We start from the raw sequence: 16,912 nt of genomic DNA on the forward strand, positions 1-16,912 counted from the left end.
CAGTCCCAGAAGCCAGGCCCAGCTCAGGAACACAGGCCCAGCTGAAGATGTGACTTTCTCCAGCCCCTGTGCATCCTAAAATGCTCCCAGGGCTCCAGGGCTGACAGTTCCTGAAAGGCAGTGGAGTGACGCCTGGGAAATGTCCATTGAAGTGGACTAAAATAATCACTGATGTTCCCTCTCTAAATAGTGGAGAGAGACTGATTCCAGCTTTGCAGTTTGTCTCATTGGACAATGGTTATCTAAGAGAGGTGGAAATGTTCCACTCTGGAAGCCCGTGTGTTGGGGCCCTTGCGGTGCTTCAGAACAATAATCTATATGAAATATAGAGTATGGAACTACACTGTTTAGGATTAGTTGCTTAGCACAACTTGCTTAGCATGAGTAGCTAAATTTGCTGAAGCCTTAGGCCTCAGGCTGTAGCCGCTGCTATGTGCTTTGAAGTAGTTTTACCAAGGACACTGGTGCAGCTGGGAATGATACATCCTGAGAAAGTACAGATAAGCTAGCAGAAGCCAGTGGGAACCAAGGTTAAGGGCTAGACAGCTTTGCTAAACAAGCAGCAAGGTACAAGGCATGACCGCTGCATGCGTGATCGGTGCAATGATTGGCTACCTGTGACATAATCTGTATGAACCACAAATCAAGGGCCAGAGCGCCGAATACCTGTACTTATAAAATGGGCAAATTGCTGAATAAAGATGGAATTGAACCTGCATTCTGTGAATGCGTATGATTCATTCCCGTCACTCTCGCAGACCGCGACATCTGGCGACCCCGACGTGATACTGCGGAGGAGAAGCTGGCTTTGCTAAGAGTTCGAGTAACGGGAGTGGATACCACCCGGGAGGCTCGTGCCCGGGGAAAACGAGCCTGGCCGTCTGAAAAAAGACGGGAAAAGAAAAGTCGTAGCTACGCAACTCTTCTGACCGGTGAGTCAGGCGCCCTTGTGAGGCAGCGGGCGGTATGGGAAACGCTGTATCAGCGGTAGAAAAGGCCACGTTAGAAAACTTGTTACAAGTGGCAGCACAAACAGAGCGACAGGTGGAGCGCCAGGCGCTGGTGGACTTGCTGTGGTGGAGAAGGCGGCGCGGTTTGTTACGGGAGTCCAGCCAGGTCTTTAGCGCGGAAGCCTGGAAGGAGGTTGGGAAGGAACTGTGGGAATCCATCCAGAAAGGAGAAAAAGAGGCCAGGCATCTGGCCAAAACATATCGAGACGTGCGGCTCATGATCGAACAGCTGCACGGGGAGGCACAGGCGACCGCCGCCATACGGAGGGCGCTGCAGGTGGAGCCCTCTGCGGCGGCACTTTCGCCGGGGAATGAGGACGAGGGAGCGGAGTGCGCGGTGCCCGTCTTTGATACACCATCCGCGGGGGGGCCCTCGGTGACAGATGAGCCCTCCCCGCCATGTGCGGCACCTCTCTCTAAGCTAGAGCGGGAGGCTTGGGGGACTGGCACAGGATATGAGGACTTGCCACCGTACAAGAAAGGGGACGTTGCTGACGCCTTTGCCGCCCCCCCCGAGCCGTCCGCTTCCCCCATGGAAGTGGATCCGGCCGCTGTGCCTTTACCTGAGGAGAAAAGCGTTGATCTGACTGAATATTCAAAAAAAATGGAGGAACTGTTGGAGGAAATGAGGAGGTTGGATAGGGGGTCGAAAAAGGCGCATGTGAGGGAGGCGTATAAGAAGGCGCATCAGGCCATTGTGGACGGCCTGAAAGCGGTTGAGGAACGGTTCTCCGGGGATCCTGCCGGTGGATCCCAGGAGAACCAAGAGATCGCCCCCAGAGACTGGGTGATTACCAACGTACTCAAAGGGACGTGGTCCCTTGAGCAGGCGGAGCAGCATCTGCAAGCCTGGAAAAAAAACCCTTTAACACAAAAAGAGTATCGAACGATTTTGGACCATTTACCGAGAGCACCGGAGAAAGCCCTGCCACCTAGGGACCCTGACTTTGACATGGCAAAAAGGTGGCGCGGGATCATTCAGAATGCTGAACTGGTTGGGGACATGCAGTTTTTCCCTATAGTAGCCCCGGTGGTGACCACGGGTCAGGGACAGACGAGGTGGGAGCCTCTGGATTGGCAAGTGGTAACAAAGCTGCAACATTTGGTAATGCAGTACGGGATAAACAACCACCAAGTGCAAGCGCAGCTGAGAGCCCTGGAGAAATATCAAAACTTGGTGCCGAGCGACATCCGCGCCCTTGCCGAACTGATTTTGGGGCCCACCTCTTTGCTGGTGTTTTTGAATAAGTGGCAGGAACTGCAGAAATTAGTAAAAGAAAGCGGAGTTCAATCTACTCATACTATCACATTCCTAGAAGTGCTTTCTACTACGTATATGATGACTCCCTGTGACTGGAAAGCGTTAATGAAAATGGATTTGACTAACACTCAGTATGCTGTGTGGCTTTCGGACTTTCAAGACAAATGTCCCGCACAGGCGGTTGATAATTTGAATAACGGACAAGGAGCAGGCTATAACCAATTGGCTGGAGAGGGGCTGCATGCGGATCCAGCAACCCAGACGGAATACAATAGAGAAACATATGAGAGGATTGCAAAGTTCGTTTTACAAGCCTTGCGTGGACTGACAGGCACAAACACCGATTCAAGTTTGTCATTTGCAAAAGTATTGCAGGGACCTACAGAACCGTACCCTGCATTTGTTGATTGGTTATATGCAGCAACTGAGCAGCAGATTGAGAATGAGGAGGCTCAGGCACTGTTGCTGAGGCAGCTTGCTTTTGAGAATGCGAATGCTGACTGTGCGAGAGCCTTGCAGGCGATTAAGAACCGAGCTGCTGCCCGGCCTCCCCGCCTCCCCCTCCCGCTCCTCCCCCCCCCGCGGTAGCGAGCGAGCGAGATGCCGGCCGCCAGGGCTCTGGCTAAGCACGAGCAGATCCTGGTGCTCGATCCACCCACCGACCTCAAATTCAAAGTAATGCTACAACCTTTTGACTATGACCCTCAGAGATAATGGCTCTAATTCTCTTCCTTCACTTCTTGTTGTAATTGCAGCCAGTCCAACTTCAATTAAACGATATTGTCATGCTTAATGACCTACTAAAAATATTAGGAGCCATTAATTGGCTCTGACCAGTGCTAGGACTTTCCACGGAACTGCTACACCCCCTTTTTGAAATGCTCAAAGGGGACACCTCCCTAACCTCCACCCGAACTTTGACACCTGAAGCGAGAAAGGCACTCCAGTTATGTGCCCATGCTCTGGAGGAATGCCAGAGTTGGCGACATGATTTCTCATTGCCTTTCTATTTAGCTCTGATTGCCAACAGCTTCCAGCCTTTTGCAGTATTATTTTGATGGGATACAAAAAGCACAGATCCCTTGCACACTTTGGAATGGATTTTTCTGTAACATACTCCACCTAAAACCTTATGGACTCTTACAGAAATGTATTCTAAGCTTATCATTAAGGGCAGGGAGAGACTGCAAACCATGAATGGCTGTGACCCTGAAGTTATTTATATCCCAGCCACTAAAGACAACTTGAACTGGTTAATTTCAGAAGATTGGGGTTTTCAAGTAGCCCTTGCTGATTTCACTGGACAGCTTTCCATCCATTATCCTCGGCACAGGTTATGGGCAGAGGCTGGCAGCCTACCCCTAGTCGCTGTCGCCCTGTCCCGGTTCCTGGTTTAACTGTCTTCACCGATGCTTCGGGCAGGTCTAAAAGGGCTGCTATCACGTGGCAGGACCCTGTCACGCAACAGTGGAAAACAACAGTACATACACAGGAACGAGGGTCGGTACAGGTACTGGAAATGGTGGCCGTCCGTATGGCTTTTGAACTTTGTGCCAATGAACCTGTAAATGTTGTTACTGATTCCTGTTATGCCGCAGGCCTTGTGCAAAGGTTAGAGGCCTCCTTTCTCCGTGAGGTCTCCAATCCATTGCTCTTTGCAGAACTTTATGCTCTTTGGACTCTTATTAATCACAGAAAGCATGACTTTTGTGTTTTACATGTACGTTCACACACGGACCTGGCCGGACCCATCGCTGAGGGAAATCGATGCGCTGATGCTGCAGCCATGCCAGCGGTGGTACCCAACCTTCTGGAACAAGCCAGACTGTCTCACTCCTCCTTTCATCAAAACGCCTGCTCGCTGAAGAGGCAGTTTCAGCTACCCATCCAGCAGGCCAGAGACATTATTTTTGTCTTGTTCAGACTGTCAGTAGTTTGCCCCAATGCCTTCAAAGGAAGGGGCGAACCCTAGAGTTTTAAAGGCTAATGAATTATGGCAAACAGATGTTACGTATGTTTTAGAATTTGGTCATCTTAAATATGTACATGTCACAGTCGACACCCATTCTCGATTTTTGTGGGCCACCGCCCACACTGGTGAAAAGGCTAGGGATGTGACTCGCCATTGGCTTGCCTGCTTTGCGGTCTTGGGGGTGCCAACAACCATCAAAACGGACAACGGCCCAGCCTATTGCTCAGGCCGTGTACGTCAATTCCTCAATACATGGGGCATCTCTCATGTAACAGGCATACCCCACTCCCCAACCGGCCAAGCCATTGTTGAGCAGTCACACCGCAGCCTGAAAGACATGCTACAAAAACAAAAAAAAAAAGGGGGAGACACTGCTCACCCCACAAGAATGACTACACAAAGCGTTATATGTCCTTAATTTTTTGAATTGTGATGAAACAGGTCATAATAATTTCAAACGTCAGCAAGCCACAGACATGAGATGAATACAAAAGCTCCCAGTTTTGGTCAAAGACTTGGTTTCCAGCCAATGGGTGGGACCAATGGAACTGATAACCTGGGGGAGGGGAAATGCTTGTGTTTCTACAGGAACTCGGTTACGATGGGTGCCATCGCGACGTGTATGACCTTATGTTGCCTCATCCTCGGAGCAACAAGCACGCCCGTCGGACCAGGCACCTGGAAACGTGGCAACATCTGGGTGACTCTTGCGAATGTAACCAATACAGACACCTTGTTTATCAATGACGATGCCATCAGACCCTTTCCACACTTGCTTGACGGGACTTCCTCTTGATATACAGCGCATGAGGTCTCTTTACAATGATACGGTGTTAGCAAATTGTAGTGCGCCAGGTACACTTCAGCCCAAATGGTGGTGCGATGCAGAATGGAGACGCAGGAGTGGAATATTTCCACGTGGTATAACAATATGCACAATGTACACAATTTTCCTGCCTTGCCACTGCAGCCACAAGAACTTGACTTATTGGGAATTACACAGGCTGCAGGCTGCTTTTATCTAAATTATACTGCAAGGGCACCTACCAAAGAGGGTGACGTTGATGCATCTCCCTCAGGCATTTATGCCAATACATCTGTATGGTGTAATCACACCACCTCAGGTCAAATAACACCTGGACCACAACCCATAGGGTTGGCTGCTAAGATATTCTTAATTTGTGGTCAGAGAGCCTGGAAAGGCCTACCAGGTAAAGCTGTGGGGGGACCATGTATCTTTGGACTTTTGACAATATTCCATCCCGAAAAATGGTTAATTGATGGAACGGTCCATCTTCGAGCAAAGCGATCCACCCACAGCTTTATGTCAGGTTGCGATAGTAACGTAGAATTCTGGAATCCAGCAGAACGTATCTTGAGTAGTATTTTTGCAGGAATAGGGACTGCTCATGCTTTATCACAACTTAACAGATTAGGATGCTGGCTTGCAAAAGAAGCAAATGCTACTAGTACTGCTTTAAGCACCTTATTAACAGACATAGATTCAATTAGATACGCCACCTTACAAAATCGGGCTGCAACTGACTTTTTGCCATTGGCCCAAGGCCATGGCTGTCAGGACTTTGAGGGAATGTGTTGTATGAACCTGAGTGATCATTCTGAGTCAGTACATACAAGCATTGCAAAATTGAAGGAGTTAACAAAACAACTGCAAGAAGACGATGGTGAAAACTTGTGGGGACTGTTTGATTGGTTGAATATGCTTGCTATAGGGCCCTGGTTGGCGACGGGACTAAAACAGCTGATTACTGTAGGTGTCGTGGGTATGCTCCTATTGATTTGTGGGCCTTGCATACTGCAATGCATCCTAGCTCGGGTACAGAAAATGGTTGATCTATTATTTGAAAGAAGAGGGGGAGGTGTTGGGGCCCTTGCGGTGCTTCAGAACAATAATCTATATGAAATATAGAGTATGGAACTACACTGTTTAGGATTAGTTGCTTAGCACAACTTGCTTAGCATGAGTAGCTAAATTTGCTGAAGCCTTAGGCCTCAGGCTGTAGCCGCTGCTATGTGCTTTGAAGTAGTTTTACCAAGGACACTGGTGCAGCTGGGAATGATACATCCTGAGAAAGTACAGATAAGCTAGCAGAAGCCAGTGGGAACCAAGGTTAAGGGCTAGACAGCTTTGCTAAACAAGCAGCAAGGTACAAGGCATGACCGCTGCATGCGTGATCGGTGCAATGATTGGCTACCTGTGACATAATCTGTATGAACCACAAATCAAGGGCCAGAGCGCCGAATACCTGTACTTATAAAATGGGCAAATTGCTGAATAAAGATGGAATTGAACCTGCATTCTGTGAATGCGTATGATTCATTCCCGTCACTCCCGCGGACCGCAACACCGTGCTCCCATCCCATAAGTAGACAGGACACCTGGACAGGGACAAGAAGGGAGTTCATTTACTCATGCTTCAGGGATTGATTCAGATGAGTCAATCTGGGCATTTTATGCCAGGTTAGAAACCCCTGGAGAGGAGTGGGATTCAGTTCCCCCCCATACACTCCACTAACTCACAGGAGGTGGGATTCCCCTTGCCCAAGTTTTGGGGTGCACAAAATAAATTTCTGTATGTGAGCTTTTTGTCTGAGCTCCCATTGTAATCAATGAAGATGGAGGGAGGGAGTCAGCTGTACATAGACACATCCCTTCGGACATTTGGAGAGACAGATGTGGTCCAAGACATGTGCAAGTGTCTGCTTGCTCTGATGGAGCAACTAGGAGACCCACATCATTCTGGAGCATCAGCTGGGGACCAGGTGGAGAATCTCCTTGGTCATCTGAAATGACACCTGATATCTACTACTCTTAGAGCTTCATTCACTAAGAAGCTCAGACCTATGCAAATCCAGATATTGCAAACAGCTAATGTAATTCAGTGCAGACACTTGATTTAATGACAATAGGCCTGCAGGGCCATGTCAGATGCACGGGGTGTCCGGCAGAACCACCATGTTTCTAGCAGATACTGCACAGGACCTACAGGAAAACCATGTCATTTTTGAGTGGTTGCTGGGCAAACACCCCAGAGCTCCTTGGATTTCCTACCTGTTCCCAAACAATGGATTCCCACCACTGCCTTTAGGCAAAGTCCATCCCATCTACATGCAAGCATTCTGCAAAGATGGAAGGCGCATCACGCCAAGGTCTCCATGCATATGCCTACACATTCAAACCCCACTAGTTCTTCTCTCCCTAAACCTTTTCTCACCCTCTGGTGATATGAACAGGGAATGTACTAATGATGCAGCCACAGCTGGATCGCAGGCTGTTCAGGCCCAAGGACTTTCTCAGTGGCACCTGGTCCTTCTGGAGATCTGGTCACTTCCATCAAACACCCAAGTGCTGCAGAGTCAGCTCACACACCAAACATCTCTCCTGCCATGGCTGCATGGCCCAGCACTGTTTCTCTTGTGCCTTGGGTACTGCAGGGATTGCTCTCTTACTGGATGCCTCATATCAACATTACATTGCCATCTGCTATTTATGCCAGCCTGTCTCTGCTCTGAAAGTGGGCCTTACATACACAATGTCCTTGGCTCTTGGGAACAGGCTTTACCGTGACAAGTCTGTGCTCAGCCCTGATGCCACAGGTGAGGTTCTGCAGTCCAAATATACACAAATACACAAAGCCTGTGTCCCAAACAAGAGGAAAAGGAGATGCACAAGCTTTTACAGAACTACAAAATTTTTAAGCAGCCTGAGGAGGTCTGTGGATCACAGACCCTAGTCTTTAATCTCCCTGACATTCACTGGGAGGGCACTGCAGTAGGGTGCAAACAGTGCAGGAGGATTCTGGAGGGTGTGGAGGACAACTTCTTAGCACAGCTAAGCCAGATAAGTCAATAAGGGTGACACTTCCTTTGACCTGGAACATGCAAACAAGGAAGAACTGACCAGGAATGTGATAATCAGTGTCATCCTTGCCTGCAGTGGCCATGAGGCAGAAGAATTCCTGATCTTGAGGGGAGTGAGAAGGAAGAGTAGCAGAGTCTAGACTCTGGGTGTCAGAGGAGCAGACTTTTACCTGTTCTGGGGACTGGTGGAGGAATCCCGTGGGAGGCAGCTCTGAAGGGTGAAGGAGCTCAGGAAAGCCGCCAGGTCTTTAAGGACAGCATGCTCCAAGCTCAAGAATGGCCCATACTGATACTAAGAAAAACAAGTAGACATCTCAGGAAATTGGGTGGCTAAACAGGAAATTCATGACTGAGCTCTAGTACAACAAGGCAGCTCACAAGAATGGGAAGTAGGGAGAGTCTGCAAAGGAGAAATTCATAAATGTTGTCCATGGAAGTAGGGAAGCAATTAGGAAAGCCAAAGCTCCTCTAGGATTGACTCTTGCAAGGGATGTCAAGAGCACAAAGATGATCTGCTACTGCTTCAATAACAATAAAAGCATAAACAAGGAAAATGTGGGCCCATGGCTGAATAGGGCAGGGAATCTGTTAACAGCAGATGCAGACAGGTGTCGGGAACTCAATGCCATTGTTCAGTCTGCAGCGAGAAGTTCTCCCAGGCCATTGTGCCCAGAGTCAGGACTCCTAAGGAGAAAAACAACCAGCAGTGAAGGAGGGTTGCATCAGGGATTGCTTGTGAGAGTTCAACTCATAGAATTCTGTGAGATTGGATGGGCTGCAGCCAAGGATGCTGAGAGAGCTGGCCCGCTATCTAGCAAAGACAGTCTCTATCATCTTCGAAAGCTGTGGAGACTCACGGAGGTCCCAGTGACTGAAGAAGAGCAAATGTTGCATCCGCCTTCAAAGAAGGCCACAAGGACAACCTGGGGAACTACAGGCTGTTCAGCTTCACTTTGATCAGGAGAGTGTCATGAGGCGAATCCTCTTCAATCACATCTCTGGGTAACTGAAGGAGAAGAAGGTGACTGGGAACAGTCAGCATAGATTTACCAAGGGGAAATCATGCATCACAAATCTGATGACCTTCTGTGTTAAAAGAATTGTATTTGTGTATAATCGGAGAACAGTGAATATCAGTTACCTCAACTTTAGGAAGGCTTTTGACACTTCTTCCCACAGTATACTTGTATACTAATTAGGACTTTATGGTCTGAATGGGTAGACAACCAAATGGCCAAGTAACTGGTTGGATGATGGGGCTCAGAGGGCAGTGGTGAATGGGCAGTAATCTCCCTGGCAGGTTGAAGAGTAATGGATCATCACAGGGTCTCTCCTGGGACCAGCCCTGATTAACACCTTTATGAATGACCTGGAGGGGGCAACTTTCATCATGCTTGCAGATGACCCCAAACTTTGTGGGGACCAGTCTTATGCTTGAGGGCTGCCACTGAGAGGGCCTTAGACAGGCAGGAGGAATGGACTGGCAGGAATCTCATGCAATTCAGCTAGGACAAATGCCAGGTTCCTACACTTGGAACAGACCAACACTCTGCAAAGAGACAGGCTTGGGACTGAGTGGCCATGGAGCAGCTCTGCTAAGAAGGACATGAGGATTTTGGCAGACAGAAGGCAAAATATGAGACAGCAGTGTGGTGGGGCAGCAAAGAAGGCCAACAGCATCCTGGGCAGTATGAATAGGGGAATGGCCAGGAGGTCGAGGGAAGTGATTATCCCCTTCTATTCAGCACTTGTTAGACAACATGTACAACACTGCATTCAGTTTTTGGCCCCCCAAGTACAAGGGCCACCCCATACAAGGAGGTCCTCAAGAAGACAAAGACAGGCTCTTCATAATGGTGCATGGCAGGAGGATGAGAGACAACAGCCATAGGTTGAAATCAGAGAAGAACAAGCTGGAGAGAAGGAAAAACATTTCTGCTGAGAGATTAATCAAGCATTGGAAGATGTTGCTCAGAGAAGCTGTGCCATCTCCATCCCTGGAGGTTTTCAAGACTGGATCAAGCTCTCAGCAACCTGGTCTCATCCCCATAGCTGACCCTGCAGAGCCCGCACCCCGGCCCTGCGCTGCCGCCCACAAGATGGCGCCCGACCGCGGGGGGAGGGGGCAGAGCGGCCGCCAGGGCAGGAGGGCCCAACGTTGCCATGGCACTGCCCCAGTGCAGCCCTCCTATTGGATGGCATGAGGAGGAGGGCAGGGATGGAGTTCACTGATGGCTCTGCCAGCCAATTGGAATCCACCATGGGGAAAAAAAAAAAAAGACATGAAAGAGGAGCAGGAGCAAAGCAGGTGAGAAGTGAGTGGGAGAGAGAGCAGGTGCGAGTGGGTTTGGTGGGGGCTGCGGGCGCGTTCAACTGCCGGCGGGTGCCCTCCCGCCGGGGCAGGGGCAGCGGTGCTGGCGACGGGGCTGCTTTCCTGCAGGAGCTGCAGCAGGGGCTGGTGGGGCCATGAGCACGGGACAGAGCGACCTGGGACACAGGGGGGAGCTGCCCTGCAGCCGGACGTGCCGGCCTGCCCCGAGCAGCTTGGCCAGGGCGGTTCAGTGGGGTTCTGGGTGCAGGAACCTTTGGCCCTGTGGTGGGTCTGGGATCCATGTTAAAGTGTTTCCCTGAGCTGCTGCTGCCATCGCAGCCCCAGGTGCTGCTCAGAGCTGCGTTTGGGAGCTGCTGGGCAAAGTGTGAGCAGGCCGCTGGTGTCGTTGCGAGGTGCCCTTCCCAGTGGTGTCTTTTGTTCTGAAAAGTGCACTTCCGAGTGGCTCTGAGAGAGGCTGTCCCTGCATGTGATGCTGTGCCTTAGCCGTTGTTTTTGCTCCAGGCTTCTTTCTTCGCCCTGAGACCTGTGAGCCTGGCAGCATCCTGAAGGGTGTTTCCAGAACAGCTCTGTAAGTGTGAGCTGTTTTGCTTGTCAAGGGCCTTGAAAGTGGATGAACGACCAGTGCTTGCACTTGCCGTTGTTGTTTCCATTCTCCTAGGTCAGGGTGAAGAGTTGCTGAATTGTGGTTCTGCTGGTTTCACCAACTGAGATGGCCTGGCCTGAGTCCTTCCCCGTGTCTCAAGTTGTCAGTGTCTAAAAAAGCAGAATGCTTGTTGTCCTTGATGTGTAGAGGATTTTCTGGGTTTGTTCAGCATTGGGGAAGGAAGTCGACTTCTGAGTTGCAGGAAGGCTTCTCCCTCTGACTGGGACATGAGGCCCTGCTGTCTTCAGTTTCATGATCACTGCTCCCATGCAATCTTCCTGTTAGAAAATGTTGCCAATAATTACTTGCAGGCCTTTTTCCAATTCCTAAGTGTCATAGACTAGGTGTAGGTAATACCTAGGAAGAAGGTAATCTTTTTTTGGGGTAGTAACTGGTACATAATGGGTGTTTTGCTGCACTGTGAGCATTGTGAGGGGCATGATGTGGATCAGGGAGGCTGTTCAGTAGTTAGCTCAGCCTTAGGGGAAGCTGTAGGTGGCAATAACTGCATGGCTGTGATGTGGGTAGTGAGGTCACTAGTGTCTAAGAGAGCTATGCCAGAAAATCCCCAGTGTCAAATCAATTCTTTGTAAGTAGCTGGTAGGCCAGCAGGAGGCACATGGCTCAGCTATTGATTCTGAGATCACTTCTGCCAGAGTACCTGACAGGGCAGCTGCAGGAGGAAGGCTTGGATGTTGCTTGTGAAGTCACTTCTGAGTGATGAACTGATTGGAGAGCAGCAGCTATGTGACTGGAAAGGTGATTGTGAGGTAACTTCTACTTGAGCAGTTGGTAGGGCAGCTGCAGGTACATGGCTGGGATATGTGCTTTCGAGATCACTTCTGCCTGAGCAGCTGATAGGTCAGCATTTATCTCACAGCTAGGAAAGTTATAGTGAGGTAACTTCTATCTCAGAGGCTTCTAGGCCAGTGACAGAGACATGGCTGTGAAGGTGACTGTGAGGTCATGTCTTTCTGAGTCCCTGATAGGCCAGCAGCAGGCAGATAGGTGTGGATGTTGATTGTGAGGTCTCTTTTGTCAGAGTACCTGATAGGCCAGCAGTAGTTCATGGCTGGGGAAGTTACTTTGAGGAAACTTCTGCCTCTGAAGCCCATAAGCCAGCAGCAGGCACCTAGAGTGGGTATGCGCTTGTGAGGTGACAGGCGCCACACAGGCAAGCATGGGACTCCGGATGGTGCAGCCCACAGAAGAGGGGTTTGCTCTGGGGTGCTCCCCAATAGTTAACGAACCCCAGGTGCACCATGGCCAGAGCCACCACACTGTGGGGTTGCTGCAGCCTGGAGGCACACCCTCTAACGACCCCATGACTGACAAGTCCAGAGAAGTGACACCACAGACTCACACCGTAAATATCTAGATGCTGTGGAATTACCCACAGAACAATGTTAATGGGCGTATTGTTACCAACTGAGCAGTGTTGTGAGTTGACCACTAGGTAACCTGTTGATATGCACACTGTTATTGACTGAGGCCATACAGCCTTTGTGTAACTGTGGGCTGGCATTGCTTTGACTGGATATAAAAGACAATAAGCCGCATAGGATTTTTGTGGACCCTCTGTCAGTTGGTCTGTGGACCCAAGGACCCACCCAATCAGCGGGGACGTCCCTCATGTCAAAAGCGTGGTGAGGAGAATTCAGGTAAAACTATCCTGGAGGGGTGACCCTTAAGGAAAGGGCGAGAGCAGTCGCTGTGCACCTGTTTTTTGAGAAAATGGGGAAAACAGTACCAGAAGGATGACCCATAAAGGGCAAGAGTGGTCGCTGTATTGTGCACCCGTGATATAACTGTAGAGCTCTGATATGTATATATATTTTCAGTTCTGTTATATTTCTAGCTTTACGATACTTTTAGCTTTGTTATAACCTCTTATCTCTAATAAATTCTCATACCTGACAAATGATGATCTCTCGAGTTCTGTGCAGCTAACCCTGGAATCTGAAAGAATCCCGGATGCCCCTCTATTGGCGCGTCACAAATTTAGTGTCAGAAGTGAGATTCTGGTACATTAGTCATGCTGTCCTCCTGAGATCATAATGCTCAAGAAACCTGGGAATGGCTTGCTGAGTGCTTCCAGGCAGAGGGGTAGAAAAACCCAAAGTGGGACTTGCAGTGGGTGGAGAACCATTGCAGAAATCTGGATGCAGTTTGGAATGTGTACGAGTGGAGGAATATAAATAAGTTAAAGAAAGGAAAAAGCAAAGCCTGGGATCTCAGACCATGGGACCATCAGTTATGAAAAGGCAAAGGGGCCCAATGGGCAGCCTCAGCGCAGGATGTCTGTGTGAGATTGCGCCCAGGGAGAACTGCAGACCATTGCTGAAGCTACTGGCAAAAACTAGGGCAATGGCTAATGTGAGTGAGTGTGTGAAAAAAATCAAATAGGGCAAAAGCCCTAATCCTATTAAGTAGTCCCTGCAGCAGGAGAGTGTGTGAGTTTGTGTGTGTCAGGTGCTGCATTTTAATGCTTATAACAATTACGCCTTCAGGCAGCAAGCACACAAGTCTGCTAGCTGGTCTGGGCCTGTCGGGGCTTTGTCAGGGATTTTGTGTGCCTGTAACTACTAAGCTTCTGGGGCCGCAAGTGCACGGGTCTGCACGATGGCTGGGGTCTCCTGCACGGGTGGGACCTCACTGGAGATCTAGCATGCATGTGAACATAACTCTTAAAGAATATTGGACTGAAGCTGTCCAGGGTTAATTGCTTAGCATAATTTGCTTAGCATTAGTAGCTGTATTTGTTGAAGACTTAGGCCGCAAGCTGTAAACTTTCATATAGATATTACCTAGTTATGTGAAAGAGGGCCCCGGAGCTGGTTCAAGCTGGAAGATAAGGGAGTTACAACCACAGCAGAAGTTGCAGCTGCAGAGATAAAAAAAGGAACAGCCTACCTGGAGACAGTGAAGGGACCCAATGAAGAACAGAAACTTCCCAGACCTTAATGTTACAATTGGTTCTGATTTATCACATGAAGGGTGCAAAACTTAGATTGTAAGGGTATAATTGACCAGGAATTTCTTTGTTTGGGTTCCCTCTCCAGAGGCACCCAGCTTGAGCTGTTGTTTGCCGCTGTACCACTTATAGTAAATCAGTTTGTATACTCCGCATCTGAGACTTTGCTTTGGGAAACCTAGGGTCAAGAAACTTCTTTAACAATAACCATTACACTTGAACCTGACCAAGGTGTTTGTTTAAATGAAAGGGCAGCAATGGGCTGCGAGGGGAAGGGAATTCACTGGGTTATGAAGTCCGTCCTGCTTGCTGCTCCGTGACAGCACAGCTGAGAGCGTTCCTAAGACCACGGGCACAGAACCCTAGTGTGAGGGCACGGGGAAGTCACACTTTTGCAAATGTACCCAAAATGTTACAACTGATGAGCAAACTGTATAACTCATGTGAGGAGTATATTCAGGAACACCCAACTATTGAACCAGCAAACTGTATTGTCACTAATGCCAAGCCCCCTATACTGTGCTAAATAAAAATTTGTAGAGGGATGTCTTGTCCCATATTGGTTGACTTTTCCTTTTAAATGAGGACATCATAACTCCCAGTTTTGTTGAAAACCATACCTTTGGGAGGAAAAAAGTACAAAGATTAATTCTATCACCCTATGAAAGAAAATAACATCCATCACTCATGGGTGAGTGCAGAAAAAAATTGAAATGATAAAGAGTTGCTTACCAGAATGGTAAATAGAGATGGAAGAGTTAAATGTTTGAGTGGTGGAAGTCAAAGCTCCTGGAGAGGTGATAGCTGTTGCCTGCTGTGCTGCTACCAAGGCTACTCTGCCTGGCACTGAGGCACAGGAGGACTCAGGGTGGAGATTGGGCTTTGCAGATAAGAGCCCTAGGGGCACAGTTAGGAAACAAGAAAAAACCTATAATGTGAAAAGCCAGCATCTTTAATTACACAAGAAACCAGAAGGGGCTGGAAAATGCCCCAAGATGTAGTAAAAGTTTCTGATCATAAAGAAAAATCAATGAAAAAATAAACCCCGTTCAAATCTGAATAATTCTTAAAAGAAATTGTTTCAGCAGTTACAGTTAAAACCAAACTATAACAACCTAATAGCCTTAGTAGTGCTAAAATCATCTTTTCTCTTTTGTTCGTTCACAGGCACCAGTAATGAGCAGCAGGAGTCAGATTTCGAAGTTTTTAAAGTTTTATTGCTAGCAATAAGGTGCCTCTTGGCTGGGAGCACAAGAAGGGACCCCAAGCAGCTTTTTGTTACAACTTCTAAGCAATAGTAAGTTGTAATATCTTCAATACTTTAGCTTACATAACCAACCAGATCTATACATGATTCTTAGTTCTACCAATCCCCTTGCTGTGTTACAGTATGAGGTAGTTCTGTGCCATCCTTATATGGTTGATTTTATAATCACTCATTAGCTGATTTTGCTCCTCTCCTGGTGCTCCCTTTGAACAACTTCTTGTACTTCTGGCTGAATTACACTGGCTTCTTTGCAGTTCTTCAACTTTGTATGAAAAAGAGGCCTAAGGCAAGGTCAGATAAGATGTTCTGCTTGCAGGGTGCCGTGACCTTGCATGTTCTTCCTCTACAAAAACTGGAGTATGATGGAAGTTTTCTTAACACTGGCTAAAGGCACTAGGCAGCCCTGGGGTGTAAGACACTGCCCTGCTCAGTAGCAGCAACCTCTCATCCCCTCCCTCCCCACAGGGCCCAGGCAGCTCCTCCGTGTCAGTGCACATGCTCCACCCTGCCCCTCCCCTCCTCTCGGGGCCCTTCTCCTCAGTGCCCCTGCTCTCCCCTCCCCTCCTCACTCCCCATGCCACACAGCGCAGGTGCAGTGCTGCTCCTCCCCCACCCCTGCCTCCTGCGGGCCCAGACCCGGGAGGCCATGCCCCACAGGAGCCAAAGAGGGAAGGGTGGGGTGGGAGGAGCCGTTCCCTCGCAGGGGAGGTGTCGCTTGTGGCATGGGGGGCGGGGCCTGTGTGTCCATGGCTGCCGGTCCTGGTGCCCGCTGGGCCCCACCTTGGCACTGCTCTCGAGGCTGGGGAGAAGCAGCTGCAACAGTGACCGGTGTTGGTGGCTGCTGCGCAGGGAGCCTGGAGCGACGCTGCGGCCCAGCATGTGCTCGTGTGCCTGGACCCTGTGGCAGCTGCTGCCGGTCAGGGCCGAGGGTGGGGAGCGAGGGGGAGCCACGCCGGGCTGTCCCTGGGCTGCAGGAGTTGTGCTGCAGGGGAGCATCTGCGGGGAAATGCTGCTGCTGGGGCTCTGCTGCCACAGGGCCCTGCTCTGCTCCGCTCCGGGGCCCGGGTGAGTCTGCAGGCAGAGATGGGACAGGATGGGGCAGGAGAGAAAGCTCTGCGCTGCGGGTGGGAGCAGGTGCTGCCTGTGAGCATCCCAGGGACACAGGGGGGTGTTTTCAGCCAGCGCTGCCACCTGGCAGGTGCAGAGGAGCCCTGAGCTGTGCGAGCTCCATCACTAGTGAAACTCCAGGCAGCAGGTGAGGGGGGAGAGGAGCAGAGAAGCTGCCTTCTGTGCTCCTGCTGCCCCTGGATGTCCTCCTGTGGTGGAAAGCTGAACCGCTCTGGGTGCGGCTGGGGAAACTGGTGGGGGAAGTCGATAGGCATGAGCTGCTGTTGTATTGTACTGTGGAAGTGCAGCATTCAATATTTTTGATTAAGCTGTGAGAGTTGAACTTTTTTTTCTTCAGCTTTCAGTTATGAACATTAACAATCTGTCATCTCCCATATGGTGCGAAAAGAGGGATGTGAAAAGAACAAGGCTTGAATTTAGGTAAGTATATGTAGAGTTCTCGT

The sequence above is a fragment of the Apteryx mantelli genome, chromosome 19 (genome assembly GCF_036417845.1).
Source record: "Apteryx mantelli isolate bAptMan1 chromosome 19, bAptMan1.hap1, whole genome shotgun sequence".
In the NCBI taxonomy this organism is placed as follows: Eukaryota; Metazoa; Chordata; class Aves; order Apterygiformes; family Apterygidae; genus Apteryx; species Apteryx mantelli.